Here is a 15,491-nt window from a genome sequence, read left to right as displayed (position 1 = left end):
GTTTCTTAGAAGAGAGATGGGAGAGAAATAGCTTAAAAATGAGAGGGGGACTACCATGAAAAACTTATAGATAGTTAATGGATTACCATTCAATAAAAAAATAAACGGTTCTGATTCTCTGGTCTCAGAAAACAACAGCTGGTGGTGAAAGTCTGAGAGAATCACATGCAGGAGGTTTTGACTTTGGTGTGCCCATTCTAGAGAGAAAGGGAGCATAAGGTTGTGTATTACTTACAGAGAGATAAAATCAATTTTTAGAGAGAGGTTAAATTTTGTCCAAAATCACCAGTTGGGTTCATCTTACCTGTTCACTATTTGCACCATTACATCACTAATTTCGGCTAAAATCTATGTAATTTATAACGTGCATGATTTTTACAAACTAATTTTAGAGAGTGCACGGTCTATTAACAGGTTAGGTGCGCGCACCCTCCAGCTCACCTTATTTAACTCTTTTTTCCTTTAATATCTCCTCTCTCGAGTGTCTTAGGGTTCTCTTACAAAAACCCTAAAATAGGTCACTATATCTTTCACTGCAAACTTTTCCTCCTTAGAATCTTTCTAGTGCCTTAGGTGCTTATCCAAAAACCCTAAAAACAGCCACCTATCTATTTTAGGTATTCCCTCCTTGTGGCAGCTTTCAAATCTGAGTGGGAACAGAGTTATCAAAATCGGCTCCGTTGCGGAACTTAGGCTTGGCTACTCTGAGTTAACTGGACTAGTCTCAAGTCGACTCGTTGAGTTTGCCCTAATCAGCTAAGAAATCTTGAAAAAAAAACTGAAAAATTAGAGAATGATAAAAAAAAATCATAAAAACTATATACAACATCGAGAATGATAGAAAAGAGATGTTGTTGGCTCGTACTCTCTGAAATTCCATGATAATCTAAAGTAACACTAAACTATAGTATAATTTATTTCTAGGAAATTATAAAATATATATGTATTTTTTAGATTATTAAAAGTAAACTTCAAATTTTTCAAAACTTCATTCAAACTCCTTTCCTCTACTATTTGCATTTTCTTGATGAAAATACCCTTCACAGTAGTCTTAGATCTGTGAAGATATCATAGTCTACAGAACATGATGATTTTAAAGTTCCAGTGTGCTCATAATCATCACGGTGTTTAAAATGCTGTGGTGATCAATGTTGGATATGGTGATATCCGAAATCACCCACATAAAGAAATTTCATATTATGTGGGATTGAGATTGATAAGTTTGCTAAAGGAAATAGAAATCTAAAAAGATTAGGACTCTAAAATATATCTCTTGGTTCTTGAGATACATGTAATATCTACAGGAAGTTTCTTATTTAGTGCGGTCTCCTAAGTTTATATATATGGGATGAAAGATGAAAGAATTTGTGTACCCTATTTGGGTCACCATATGGGAAATGTGGGCTCCTCTGGAGAGAGATGCAGGGCCTCCTATGCATGAGAGGAAAGGCCTCTCCTTAGAGAGAAGAGAACTTCCTATGGAGAGAAACATCATGGATGTGCCTCCTGTAAATTGAGAGGTTGGTTTCTTGTAGAGAAGCAGTTCCCATGAAGATTTTGGCTGGCTTCCCTTTTTAGTGAGAGAAAGTATCGGTTGCTATCAAGGGTATTTTCTTGGACAACGGTTTAGCTATAGAATAGAGATGAGTCTCTCCTTGGATAGTAGTTTAACTGTGGAATAGAGATGAGAGTTAAGTGAGTCATGCCGATCGGAAGGGCGGGTTTAAAAGGATTTGCTCGACTGAATTTTGTCAAGGGTTAGAGAGGTAACTCTATGTCCCAAAATTTGTGATGTAACTTTCATTGATATAGTGGATTTCAGTTTGTCGTGCCCATAGATGTAGCTCTCTTAGGGTGAGCCACGTAAATTTCTATATTATTTTGGTTTGTGTGTGTGTTTCATACCTTATTTTTTGTATTATAGCTCGTGCTCTCTCATATTTTGTTTCTAACTGGATAAGTATATCATCTTGGTGGGATCCAACTTTTAGGTTTCCTATTTCCACATCTAAGAGGTTCTTAAATCCTAACAGATCAAGGGATGCTTCACGGCCTTTTAAAGGCTGCAATATATAAGGAAAGCATCATGACACTCTACGTACAGTGATGATTTTAAAGTTCTAGCATGCTCATAACCATCTCGGTGTTTAACATACAATGATGGTCAATAGATGTATCATGATGTTTAAAAGATTGTGATGCTCTATAATCTCCAGTAACCTAATAATCATCATAGTGTTTGAAATGCCATCACGGTTCTGGGTCGACTGTGAAGGCATCATAGATCTAAGACTACCGTGAAGAGGATTTTTATAAAAAAAATACAAATAGTAGGGAAAAAAGGTATGGATGAGTTTTAAAAAAATTGAGGCTTATTTCTAATAATAATAAAAAAAAAGTATATATTTTTTTATAATTTCTCTTTATTTTTCTAAGTAATGTAGTGGAAGTTCAAGTGAGTCCTGTCAAATTTCACTTCATATTAATAACCTTACGCATTATAGATTGATAATCTCGTAGATGCATTGGAGTCGAGGAAGGATCCCCACGTAAATGCCTATGTCAACATGGAGCAACATTCCCTAACCCAAAGTCGCCAAGGCTAGTCCAATTCTCATGCTCATCTCCACATGTGCTTTATATCTCCCGCCTTCGCCATCCTCTTCATAAGAGTCCCCACCAGACCCTTCTCACCTTCATCTAGCTGTCTCCTTGATGCTCCCATTTTTTTCCTCCTAATTTATCTTTGGACCTGCTTGTTCTTTGAGGACCGTCATATTAATAACAGGTTTTTTTCTCTCTATCAGTTATTATTCTGTTTTGTTGGAATGTACTCTAATTTCTCTCACATCCCCATAAATGACAAAGTTTCATTGAGGATCCTAATTGTGATGTGGCCTCCATGTACCACCCACTATCTCGCTCAAAAGACCGAAGATAAATTAGTCAAACAAGAGTAGTTATAGTAGAATACTATATGAGTTAAGAGCATAATATAATACCATATGAGTTGGGTTCTATGACATTTGCAAACTTGCAAGCTATCCTGGTTCTAACTTGATGCAACTTCTGCTACATGTAAAGCAAGCAAAACTAATAAATCACACGTTATTAATTTAAAAACGAAAACGAGCTAAAGATTATCATTGGTCATATTTTAAACAAGATTTTACCTTTTTCAAGGCTCAACATCCTCATTTCATTCTGATCTTTCAACTCAATATCGTAGGTTGTTGCCTCTGATCCGCTTGATAGTGATATACTAGGTTAAATAAAAGGCTGCGGTTTGTATAGAGCCGAGGCTCAAAGTTAAGCGCACCTTCAAATAATATCGAGAAATGTGGTTTCAACACTTGAAATCTTTGTGATAATGTTAAAATATATTTTCATCTTAAGTGTGCATCTGGCAAATCTATAAAAACATAAAAATCTTGAAAATTGACGGTTCAAAAGTACCTTACAAGTATTGAAATCTGTTTTTTTCTCATGTCCGTGTATCTTGATATCGAGATGATCAATTTGAGGATATTTGAGCATCGAAACAACCTCTTCTAGTAAAATTTTGAGGTGGGTTCTAATTTGATTGTTTAGAGCCTCGGCTCTATATAAACTTTTTCTATAAAAATATGTACATAGAGGTTGCATCAAAGTAGCCTATTAATTTCTAGAATATTACTCTTTCTATTGAATTAGTATATCCATTGAAGCTACACTTGTTTGTTGGATATATATCTAAAATCACCCAACATAAAGTGATCCAAGGGATTGGATTGATATTGATAATTTCTTAGAGAAAATTAAAATCCAAAAAGATTAGGGCTCTTGATTATATCTTTTAGTTTTGAGATATATGTGACATCTTTGGGAAGTATCCTATTTGATATGAGTTCTTAACCTTATGTATATGGGATGAAAAATGAAAGACTATATGTGTCTTATTTGGGTCACCATATAGAAAATGTGACTTCCTCTAGAGATAGAGGAAAGGGGCCTCTGTGCATGAGGGGCAAGGTCCCCCTTTGAGAGAAGAGAGTTTCCTATGGTTAAAAATACCATGGATGTACTTCTTGCAGATTGAAAGACTGGTTTCTTATAGGGAAGTAGTTTCGAAGAATATTTTGGGTAGTTTCCCCTTTTGGTGAGAGAAAGTCTTGGTTGGGTGGTTTCCCCTTTTGGTAAAAGAAAGTGTTGGTTGCTCTCAAGGGTCTATCCTTGGGTAGCGGTTTAGCTATGCAATAGAGATGTGTCTCTTCTTAGACAGTGGTTTAGTTGTGGAATAGAGAAGAGAGATCAGCGGGTGGTGCGGCTTGAGAGAGCGAGTCTAAAAGGGTTTGATCGATTGGGTTTTTTCGAGGATTACAAATGTAACTTTATATCCCAATATCTATGATGTAACTTCCATTGGTTTAGTGAATTTAAGTTTGCCATACCCGTGGATGTAGCCCTCTTGGGATGAACCAAGTAATTTTTGTGTTATTATGGCGTGTGTGTTTCATGTTTTATTTTTTGTATTATGGCTCGTGCTCTTTCCTATTTTGTTTCTAGCTGGATAAGTACAAGATTTTGGTGGGATCCAACTTTTGGGATTCCTGTTTTCGCATCTAAGAGTTCCTGTAAATTTGGAAAAATTACAAAAACCCCTCAAAACTACACTTTCTATGCAATTTACTCCTAACCTAACTTTTTTCTCCAAAAATATACTTTCTATGCAAAACTCCCCAACCAAAAAAAAAAAAAAAAAAAGCCTAAACGACCCTCTCTTACTTTTACCTTACCCATGCCTCTCTCTCCTCTATCCCACCAAAATAGGGGGCTCCGGCACCGTATAAGTGCGGTCCGGCAGTAGCGCCTCGGCACTGTGTAAAGTTTGATCTCGCAGTAAGGCTCTGGCATTGTGTAAAGTGCGGTCCAGCAGTAGGGCTCCGACACTGTGTAAAGTGTGTCTGGAAATTGAAAAGGGCGGCCAAGTAGTTGCAAAGGGCAGTCCGATACTTGTGTGCTGTGGCAATGTGATGGTGTGTTCCGGCAATGTGATGGTGCGTTCCGGCAATATGCTACTGGGGTCCACAAGTCAATATCAAATCTGTCCAAAATGATTTTTGTGTACAGGAAGGGCATTTTCGTCTAAAAAAATGAACTTTTTTCCTTGAGGGTATTTGCATAGAAAGTTTGTTTTTAGGAAAAAAGAGAGAGAAAAAGTTCGGTTGGGGGTAAGTTGCATAGAAAGTGTTGTCTTGGGTTTTGTTTTTGTAATTTTCCCTTTAATTTTCAATTAATTCATATTCTTCTTGAAATTTTTATTGTATCAGATTCGCATAAATCTTCTGCTCAACTTGGGGCTTTTAAAGAAGGGAAAATTTCAAAAAACACCCTAAAATGGATTATCTGTGCAACTTACTCCCACCCCAATCTTTTCTCTCACTTTTTTCCCCCAAACAACATTTCCTCGCAAATAACCCCCCAACCCAAAAATAGCATGAAATAAGACTAAACTACCCTTGTTTGTTTTCACACGGCCTTCTCTCTCCTATATTCACATGTGCTCTGACAGTACAAACACATGCTCCGGCATTCTCAATGTGCACGTCGGCAATGCAGGTCTAAGCAGCAGCGCTCCGGCATTACGAAAACTTGCTCCGGTAGTGCAAAGACGCACTCCGACATTTCGCTCCGGCAATAAAGTTTCTGGAGCCACAATGCTCCAGCAATGGAGGACCGCGCTCCCGCAGTACAAACAAGCGCTTCGGCATTTTGAATGTGCGATTCGGCAATGCAGGTCTGAGCCACAACGCTCCGGCATTATCAGAACGTGCTCCGGCAATGCAAAGACGCGCTCCGGCAGTGCGCTACTTGGGACCTGTGAATTGATTTGGTTTGTACAAGAAGGGCATTTCCATAAAAAAAATAACAACTTTTGACCTTGGGGGGGTTTTTGCTAGAAAAAGTTGTTTTGGGCAAAAAAGTGAGAGCAAAGATTGGGGTAGGGGTAAGTTGCATAGATAGCCCATTTTAAAGTGTTTTTTGTAATTTTCCCTTTAAAGAAAGTGGTCAATTTGACGAATTTTCTTACACAACCCCCTATTTATTGTGCGGACACTAGATGACTATTGGAAGCCCCAGCCCGTCTAACATGCATCTCTTATATTACAATTTGCCTAGCTTGCGAATCTTCTAAAATGACCCTCCTTGAAAATTCATAGCTCTCAGACCCTTCCTCCTCTTCCTTTGAAGACACACTCTCTCTCTTCTCTCCTCAATTACTCCCTATCTTTGTGCTTTCTTTCCCTTTGTTTCGATAACTTATTACATCTAATACTTGACTTCTTCAATTGTGTTTGGACAATGCTGCACATTGATGTAATGAGTTTTTCTATTCTTTTTATTTTAGTATAATTTTTCAGATACTAAATGGCTTTTAGTTTAGTTTCCTTTTATAATATTTGTGTCTTTTTTTAGTTGTAGATAATTGAGATAATTGAGGGGTAGAGCTAGAAGTTAAATATTAAATAGAAGAAATAAGGTTTGAAAATTCGGCGATCTTGATCAAGAATCGTCGACACTGTTCCAAACCCCTCAATATATCAAGAACCGGCCGGGTCCCCTCTTGAACTGGTTTGGCCAGAACCAGCCGGTTCAAGTCTGAATCTGTTTGAATGGGAAAATTTGGGTAAGGGTATTTTTTAAAATTTTTCTTTGTAAGTACACTTTTGAAAATAATTTAAAACAAGAGGTACACACTCAACCAATCATACCAAGTGGCGTCACCTTCACATGAGCCCCACCAACCAATTGTACGCCCCACCAACCTTCACATGTTCACACACTCAACAATTGAGAGGCTTTCTAGTGATGTTTAAGCTTCTATAAAACTTCGATGCATGACAAATTGTCGCATTTCTTCCCATTTCTTCGATGGGGCCAAAAACACACACTCACTCACTCTCTCTCTCTCTCTCTCTCTCTCTCTCCCTCCCTCTCTCTCTCTCTCTAATAACAAGCTCTTCTATTATAGATTCTTTCAAAAATCAAAACTTCTAAATTAATACAAAATAAAAATAAAGGGGAATTTATTTTATCATCATGTTACATTTTAAACTTTATTTGACTAATAAAACGAATTTAATAGACAACTAATACTCAACATGAGACAAGTTATTAATATTTACGTATTTTTTTGATACAATAGTGAAAAACATTATGCAATTGCCACTATTTCTTTTAGAAATCTAAAAACAAGGATTTTTGAGAAATTATAGTGATGTTTGAAAATTTTTAGTCCGAGACTGGTCGATCCAACCGATTCTCACATTTGGATCACCGATCCATTCAATCCAACACGGTTTTTAGAGTGGCCGATCCAGTTCACCTTGAGATGACGTGCTTTGATTTAATTATGGTTAGATTTCTTAAGGAACAAGTTAGATTATAGAGTTTTTCTTCTACAAATATGTAAGTGTTATACAAGAAAAAATAGAGAGAAGAAAAGTTGAGTTTAGGTTTTCATGAAAATATCTTTTGTTGTGGACTCCGTTTTAGAACCTTAGAAAGAGTCAAATCTCAACCTTCGGGCTAGAATCCAAAACAAATTCTATCACCCATTATTTATATTGGATTATTTTCGGATTCTCTTTTTCTTCTTTCCTCTCTTTCGTATGTCACATATCACCCTTGAACTTTGGTGAAGCGATACTTTAAGCAATTAACAATAGGGAAAGGTTTCTATATTTCTCCTACAGCATAGAAGAACTATCCTCCCCTTACCATCCAACCGTCCAATTTTGATCAAAAGAGCCACTCATTGTTTGATCTTAGAACCGATGTCTCAAAATATTTTATTTTTTGTTTTTTTTTTATACAAATTATATGAATATGAAATTTGGTACGTGCCATCTTCTAATTTGGGGGCACCTATAAAAAATATTTTTTTGATGAAATATAATGATCAAAATGCCCTTTATAATTTTCAGGGGTATTTTGATCATTTTATTTTATTAAAAATATTGTTTCTTATATTTTTCGTTAGTGCAAGTTTATTAGAGGGTTGGACGTCCAAAATTTGGTATCAAAATAATTTATAGAAAAAAATTAAAAATAAAATAGTGTAGAGAAGTGACATTGTGATTGAAGCAATCTTAACCCTCCATTCTGAATGGACGATTGGATAAGGGGAAGTATATAAGTTTTATCCTGTAGGCGAAACATAAAAAGTTTGCCCTTAACAGTAGTGGTCATATGCTTCTGACAATATCCACATTTCACATACCCCTTACCCCTTTTTGCCAATTTCACCCATCCTACCAAGTTGAATCTTGCCTCTCAGTTGACACCTCTCAGTTGACATCTTGTAAGCCTACAGGATGTCTAGAAAAGTCATCACATGGGTATGGGACTTGACTTTTCTAGAGATTTGTACCAAATTTAATGGTGATCCTTTAGGGTCCAACACACATTGGTGTGGGAGGGTCTCATAGGATCATTACTATATATATATATATATATATATATATATATATATAAAATGAAGATACTACAAAATGCCTATAGGTGAAAATGAACAGTGATTTTGCCTATGCTCATCACTGTCCAAAGTTCATCGCATGGTCACACTTGTCCAGTAGTGTTTTAATTTTCATTTTGTTTTTATAAATCGGAATAATATGAAATTTGGAGCATGTGTATATCTTAATGAGGTGCACCTAATAAAAATATGAAACAAATATTTCACCAAATATAAATTGACCAAAATACCCTGTAAAATTTTAAGAGTATTTTAGTCAATTTATATTTTACAAATTATTTGTTTTATATTTTTATTAGATTTTACTATTTTTGATGAATATACGCTCAAAATTTTAGATCATTATGATTTATAGAAAAAAATGAAAAATAAAATACTATTCATTTTCACCTATAGGAGTTGGGAAGAGTTTTCCTATATATATATATATATATATCTATGGGAAAAAGCTGGGATTAGCCCACTAGCTCATATGAACATATGAACCCAAACAACCCAAATTGAATCTGGGCCGATCTGACAATCACTGATGTCCCGTAGTTTTTGAATTTTATTTATTTTTCTACAAATCCAAATCGCTTATATGACGCTCACGGATGTCCGATAGTGTTTGAATTTTAATTTTTTTTATAAATTAAAAGCACTTGAAATTTTAGGTGTATGTTCTTCTCATCAAGTCACACCTAACAAAAATACCCCCCGAATCTTTTCGGGGGTATTTTGGTCAATTTATTTCATTTAAAAAAAAGTTTTTGATATTTTTTATAGATTCGGTCATAATTGTCCAAACTTTGTCGCACGGTCACAATTATCCGGTGGTGTTTTAATTTTCATTTTTTTTATTAAAAAAAGTTTTTGGTCAATTTATTTCCATACGCGAATGTCCTCGATTCAATCTGGGACATTATGTAGTTAGTTTGACGCTTACAAATGTCTGATAGTGTTTAAATTTTAATTTTTTTTCTAAAAGTAAAAATCACTTGAAATTTTAGGCGGGTATTCTTAAAAAATAGGTGAATCTACGAAAAATATCAAAAAAAAGTTTTTACGTGAAATATATTGACCAAAATACCCCTAAAAAGATTTGGGAGGTATTTCGGTCAATGGTTTATTTTTTTTTATATTTTTTATTAGGTGTGACTTGATGAGAAGAACACACACCCAAAATTTCAAGTGATTTTAATTTGTAAAAAAAATTAAAATTCAAATACTATTGAACATCCGTAAGCGTTAGATCGGCCCATATTCAATTTGGGCCGTGGGCGTTTATTGTAGCAGTACGCACTTGGGTGCACAACATCTTGGCTTATATATATATACTACAAAACCCTTATTGGCAAAACTGAGCAGTGATTTCACCTACCCTCATCACCATCCAAACTTCATCGTACGGTCACAATTGTCTAGTACTGTTTCAATTTTCATTTTTTGTTTACTTATCGGAATAAACTGAAATTTGGAATGTATGTACATCTTAGTGAGGCACAACTAATAAAAATATTAAAAATATAATTTACAAAATATAAATTGACCAAAATGCCACCGAAAATTTTTGGGGGTATTTTGGTCACTTTATATTTTACGAATTATTATTTGTTATATATTTTTATTAGGTTTGCTTCACTAAGATGTATCCTCTCGCCAAATTTGAATTAATTTGGATTTGTAGAAGAAAAAAAAATTGAAGCATTACCGGACAACTGTGACCGTACGATGAAGTTTGAATGGTGATGAAGGTAGGCGAAATCATTGTTCATTTTTGCCTATAGGTGTTGAGAAGAGTTTTTCATATATATATATATATATATAAGGATGCAACCTTATAATGTAGAATTACACCTAAAAAATCTATCGGAAAAGGAAGTTTTAATGTTGAAAAGCCCTTTGATTGATCATCTCGACATCGAGTTGTATGACCATGAAAAATAAAAAGATTTTAAGTTGAATTTTACAATATATTATCTACACCGTCCATTTTCAAGATTTTTATATGTTTATAGATGTACTTAATTTCAACCATTTTTTAAATTTAAAAGTTTATATTAGATATAAAAATAAATTTTGAGATAATCCCCTCTACAGCTACGGAAGCATCTGTATGGTAACCGCACCCATATATATTTATATATATAGCAATGATTTCATGCAACAGTTGCGTCATACTATAATACAACGACACTTCTAGAAAACCATGTTTGTGTTATTTGTATGATCCAAAATTTGGCATAGACACTGTCTTCATCTCAATTATCAATCTCAAAAAAAAAAAATTCAATTTAAACTCTAGATATAGTCAAAATAAGTCTCTTCCAAAAACAAATCTAAACCATCTAAGTTCAATTTGAACTTTAGATATAATGGACCTCTCTCGCCAACTCTCTATGCATTTGCTAAGCAGTTGTAGACAGTAGATTTCTTTTTACTTTTTAGGTTTGGGTTGCACTTGATTTCATCGAAGAAAACAGTGAGCCCACATTAACCCCCCTCTCTCGCTACCAATCTTATTGTGTGGATTATTCTGGATGTCTGGTGATACTTAGCCACTCGAGATTAGACCTAATATGTATTCTATTAATAATTTTTGTTCCCTTTTTCATGAATATCATACATTTGGGGTGTTTTTTAATATCATATTCGTTGGGTTTCTCTTTGCTGCATATCATATGCTTTTGGGCTTTTAGCTAATGATGTGAAGATGAAAATCAATTCTCCTGAATTATAAACCTGACTGGTTCTCTTAGTTAATTTCAGAATTTGTCTTTTCATTTTTGTCCTGGTTTCTGCCCATGAAATTGAAGTCAAACTCAAATTTGATGGGGAAACAGAGTTCAGATACTATACGATTGGTTTGCTTGCCTTCAAAAACTGCTTTTGAGCTCAGTTCCAATTCAAGCAATCATTTGCAACTGTAGTAATGGGCCAATAGCTACCTATGCTTACTTCAATCACAAATGTAGTAATAGCTACATATACATGAGATATATTCACAATAATATGCATTCCAAGTTGTGGAATGTTACCGCCATTACAAGGATTTTGAGCTCAGTTCCAATTCAAGCAATCATTTGCAACTCAGTCACTATAACTCGATCAAAACTAGTGATCTACAAAAGATAACCAACCCTATAGATGGATGCCTTGTATAAAAACCCACCAGCGGCCCAAAAAATGCTCTACATGAGGAATTGGATTAGTAAACTCTTCCATCATCAACAATTGATCCAAAATCTTTAGCCCTTCAAGATAGCCCTTCAAGACCTTCCTTTTCAACCTGCAACAAGAAGGAAATATTGAGCTGACGGATGCGTAAGTGGTTGTTAATGGAGTTGAAGTTACCAAATTCAGTAATAAAATTCATGTAATTGAAGCCAACCAAGTGATGGACTGAATGCATCATGTAATGAACTGATGAAAGAGATGATGGACCGATGCATCACATAATGAAAGAGACGATGGACTGAATGCATTACACATAACAAAATTCAGCAGCAAGCATACATTAGTGGTAGTGATATATGTGAACATACAAAATTCAGCAAGCATACAAAATTCAGCAGCTAGCATACATTAGTGGTAGGGATATCTGTGAACATACAAAACTTATAAAGCATACAAAATTCAGCAGCAAGCATACATTAGTGGTAGTGATATCTGTGAACATACAAAACTCAGCAAGCATACAAAATTCAGCAGCAAGCATACATTAGAGGTAGTGATATCTGTGAACATATAAAACTCAGCGAGCATACGAAATTCAGCAGCAAGTATACATTAGTGGTAGTGATATCTGTGAACATACAAAACTCAGCAAGCATACAAAATTCAGCAGCAAGCATACATTAGTGGTAGTGATATCTGTGAACGTACAAAACTTAGCAAGCATACAAAATTCAGCAGCAATCATACATTAGTGGTAGTGATATCTGTGAACATACAAAATTCAGCAAGCATACAAAATTCAGCAGCATACAAAATGAAACACACAACTCTACAAGTAAAATAGAAGTGCCAATGGATCTGTGTTGTACCCAATGCAACACACAAAACCACACTGTATTTCAACTCATATTCATGTTCTATAACACACATGAGTAGCCCAAAACATTGTCAGCTCCAATATTAGCCATCAGGCAGTTGCTTTCCACCAATTTCAGATCACTTTGTTGCACTCAACCTAATTCACAAAACCACACTGTATTTCAATAATCATATGCATGTTGTCTATAAATTTTGCAAGCAATAAGAAGCAATCACAAAAATTCAACAAGCAAGCAATCACTACATTACATTCTCCACCTGCTCAAATATTTATGGGAAAATTAAGTTCAGAAGAGAGAGAGAGAGAGAGAGAGAGAGAGAGAGAGAGAGAGAGAGAGAGAGAGAGAGAGAGAGAGAGAGAGAGAGAGAAATTGATTTGTACCTTAAGTTCAGAAGAGAAACTACAACAATTGAGCACAGGAAGATGTCACATCGACTGATATGGTGGGGTCCATAAAAATCTTTCAACTGACCGTACATAAAAAACCTAACCACATAAGCAGAGGTTTGCAAATATTGTCTGCAAAAATCAATTGAGTTGTTATATCAAAACACTATATAGACAAACATCACAAAAGAATAACCATAATAAATTGTCTATGGAAGTTTTAAAAATCTTCTTAACCAAACAAACAATAAAGTAGGACGAGTCAATACTCTACAAAGTTTTTTGATATATTATTGAACTATCTAATTTACTTTCAACAGCTTATAATTGCCTTTTTAGCCTAGTAATAGATAAAAGCAATGAGCAATTGAGGCACCATTTCAATTTATGATGTTTGGATGAAGTAGAATACCGGTGCATTCGTTCATATTGATGAGGGAAATGCATAGTTGGAGGAAGGACTAATTGGGATAGGTTTTTCAAGGAACACAAGATCGGAATTTATGTGCATAAGTTCAGTCTTGTCCAATGTCATGTCCTGCAAATTCATTAAACGTATATGCTTTTCTGAATAATAAAAACTTCGATAAAATCTAGTTAAAAGTAACCATGATAAAAAAAAAAGTCACTGTATGCACTCATTATGGATGTTCTAAATTCATAAATAAAAGAATCAAGGCAAAGGATCAATGACTAGCCTCTACAAAAGTGATGTTACAGAGTAGGGACATAGTTAGGAAAAAGAAGATTAGAAAAAAGAATATAGAAGTGGAATGAAGTTAGTATTTTGATCTGATTACAGGCCATTCTATAACTATGACATTCTATAACTATGATGCATTGTAAGTCACAACAATAAGTACATTCATATTTTAGCAACAAACAGGATTGCATTTTCAGTAAAACCCCATGAAGCTAGGCCAAAATCAGAAGCTTTGCATTATAGTTCTGTGCAAACAATGGAATCTAACTATTATCCAATGGAGATAAAATTTAAGCACATGCTAAGCAAATGAGACCCATACCAGCTATCAAAAAAAGAAACAATATAAGAGTTTTGAATCAAAGAGTAGCAAAACAATTGTCCTGTGCACAGAGCAAAGGAAGCTTATGTACAGAGACAACCAAAACTTATGCACAGAGAAAAGCTTATGCACAGAGACAACCAAAACCCCCAAAACCAAAATTAAAACCACAAAAACCCCAAAACCCAAAACAAGAAATTCATATCACATTGTAAAAATCAATATCCTAGAAAAAAAAAAAAGGATTAAAAGAAAGCACTGAAGCAAATTCAAAAATATTCTTAAAAAAAATAAAGAAATCGACTTTAGAAATCAAAATAAAAAGGTAATGGGTAAAGAATAAAAAATAGCGTACCTCAAATCCACCAAAGATTGTCCCAATCGCCTTTGCAGCAGCAATGGAGCATATGGACTTTCAGAAATTTTGTGTTTTAGGTTTTATTTCTAGAGAGAGAGGGGGGGCATAGAGGGAGATTGAGAGAGATGGAAAACGAGAGATTACCCAAAATTCTTGCCATTGCGGTTTCGAGCTTCTGAGCTATTGGGACATCATCAGTTGGCTTTGTAACTGTATCCGACCACCAAAACCCAAAACAAACAAAACCCCAAAATGAGAGGGATGGGCAACGAGAGGTATATAGAGAGGGGCCAGCCATAGGGTTTGAGAGAGAGAGGTGGGTGGGAGATGGAGAGAGAGAGAGAGAGGTGGGTGGGAGATGGAGAGAGAGAGTTCCCATCGTGTGAGAGGGCGAGACCGGAAGTCACCAGAGAGAAGGAACGCTGCCCTCTGTTCCCACATCTTTTCAATACTGTAGTGTAGGGCTTTGGGATTTAAAATGAGGACCATCGGGAAAAATCATCTCAATCGTTGGCATACGAAGCCCCATCAAATCCTTTACTCTATATATATATATATATATATTCACGTACATAAAAGTATATTTTCTTTGAAAAAAGTGTTACTTTAAAAACAATATTGGCAGCTAGAGGCTTCCGAAATGCATCACATGAGCAACTTTAAGTTATAAAAACTAAATTTCCCACATTAAATTAATAAATTTATAAAAATATCTTTATACATCAAAACATGAAGTAATCGATTTACTAATATTTAGGAGAAAATACTACATTCTAAAAGCATCTAAATAAATTAAAAACCATAAAATTCGAAGTGGTACTATCAAGTTGAAAAAAGTCCAAAATGATAAATACATAAAATAATATCTCTAGATATATTTTAAAGGGCAAATTTTTACATAAAGGATAGGCTCTAAACAATCAAACATTTCACTAGAAGAGGTTATTTTGATACCCAAGTATCGTCAAATTGATCATCTCGACATCAAGATGTATGGACATGAAAAAAAAATGGATTTCAAGTCTTGGAAATAGTATATTTTGTAACGCATTTTTTAACCGTCAATTTTCAAGATTTTCAAGTTTTCATAGATATATCGATCTACATTATTTTTTAAGCTTTAAACTTTATAAATAAAAATATATATATATTTTAAAGGTATCA

The 15,491-nt window shown here is 34.8% G+C and overlaps 1 long non-coding RNA gene across 7 annotated transcripts; it reads right to left on the bottom strand.

The window, feature by feature from the left end:
- Positions 1-11,433: 11,433 nt before the first annotated feature.
- LOC110007484 (uncharacterized) lies at positions 11,434-14,864 on the bottom strand. 7 transcript variants are annotated; one of them, XR_016044598.1, is made up of 5 exons: positions 14,325-14,864; positions 13,357-13,482; positions 12,939-13,076; positions 12,547-12,692; positions 11,434-11,789 (listed from the first exon to the last, which is right to left on the bottom strand). It is a non-coding gene; the product is annotated as an uncharacterized LOC110007484 (long non-coding RNA). The 7 variants fall into 7 exon arrangements; XR_016044603.1 differs by having other exon boundaries at positions 14,472-14,777; XR_016044597.1 differs by lacking the exon at positions 13,357-13,482 and having other exon boundaries at positions 14,325-14,857.
- Between the last annotated feature and the right edge of the window lie 627 nt (positions 14,865-15,491).

Source organism: Amborella trichopoda, chromosome 11 (assembly GCF_054954075.1).
Source record: "Amborella trichopoda isolate Santa Cruz 75 chromosome 11, AtrichopodaSantaCruz75HAP2 v2.0, whole genome shotgun sequence".
NCBI lineage: Eukaryota > Viridiplantae > Streptophyta > Magnoliopsida > Amborellales > Amborellaceae > Amborella > Amborella trichopoda.
This window is presented reverse-complemented; position numbering and strand designations above follow the sequence as displayed.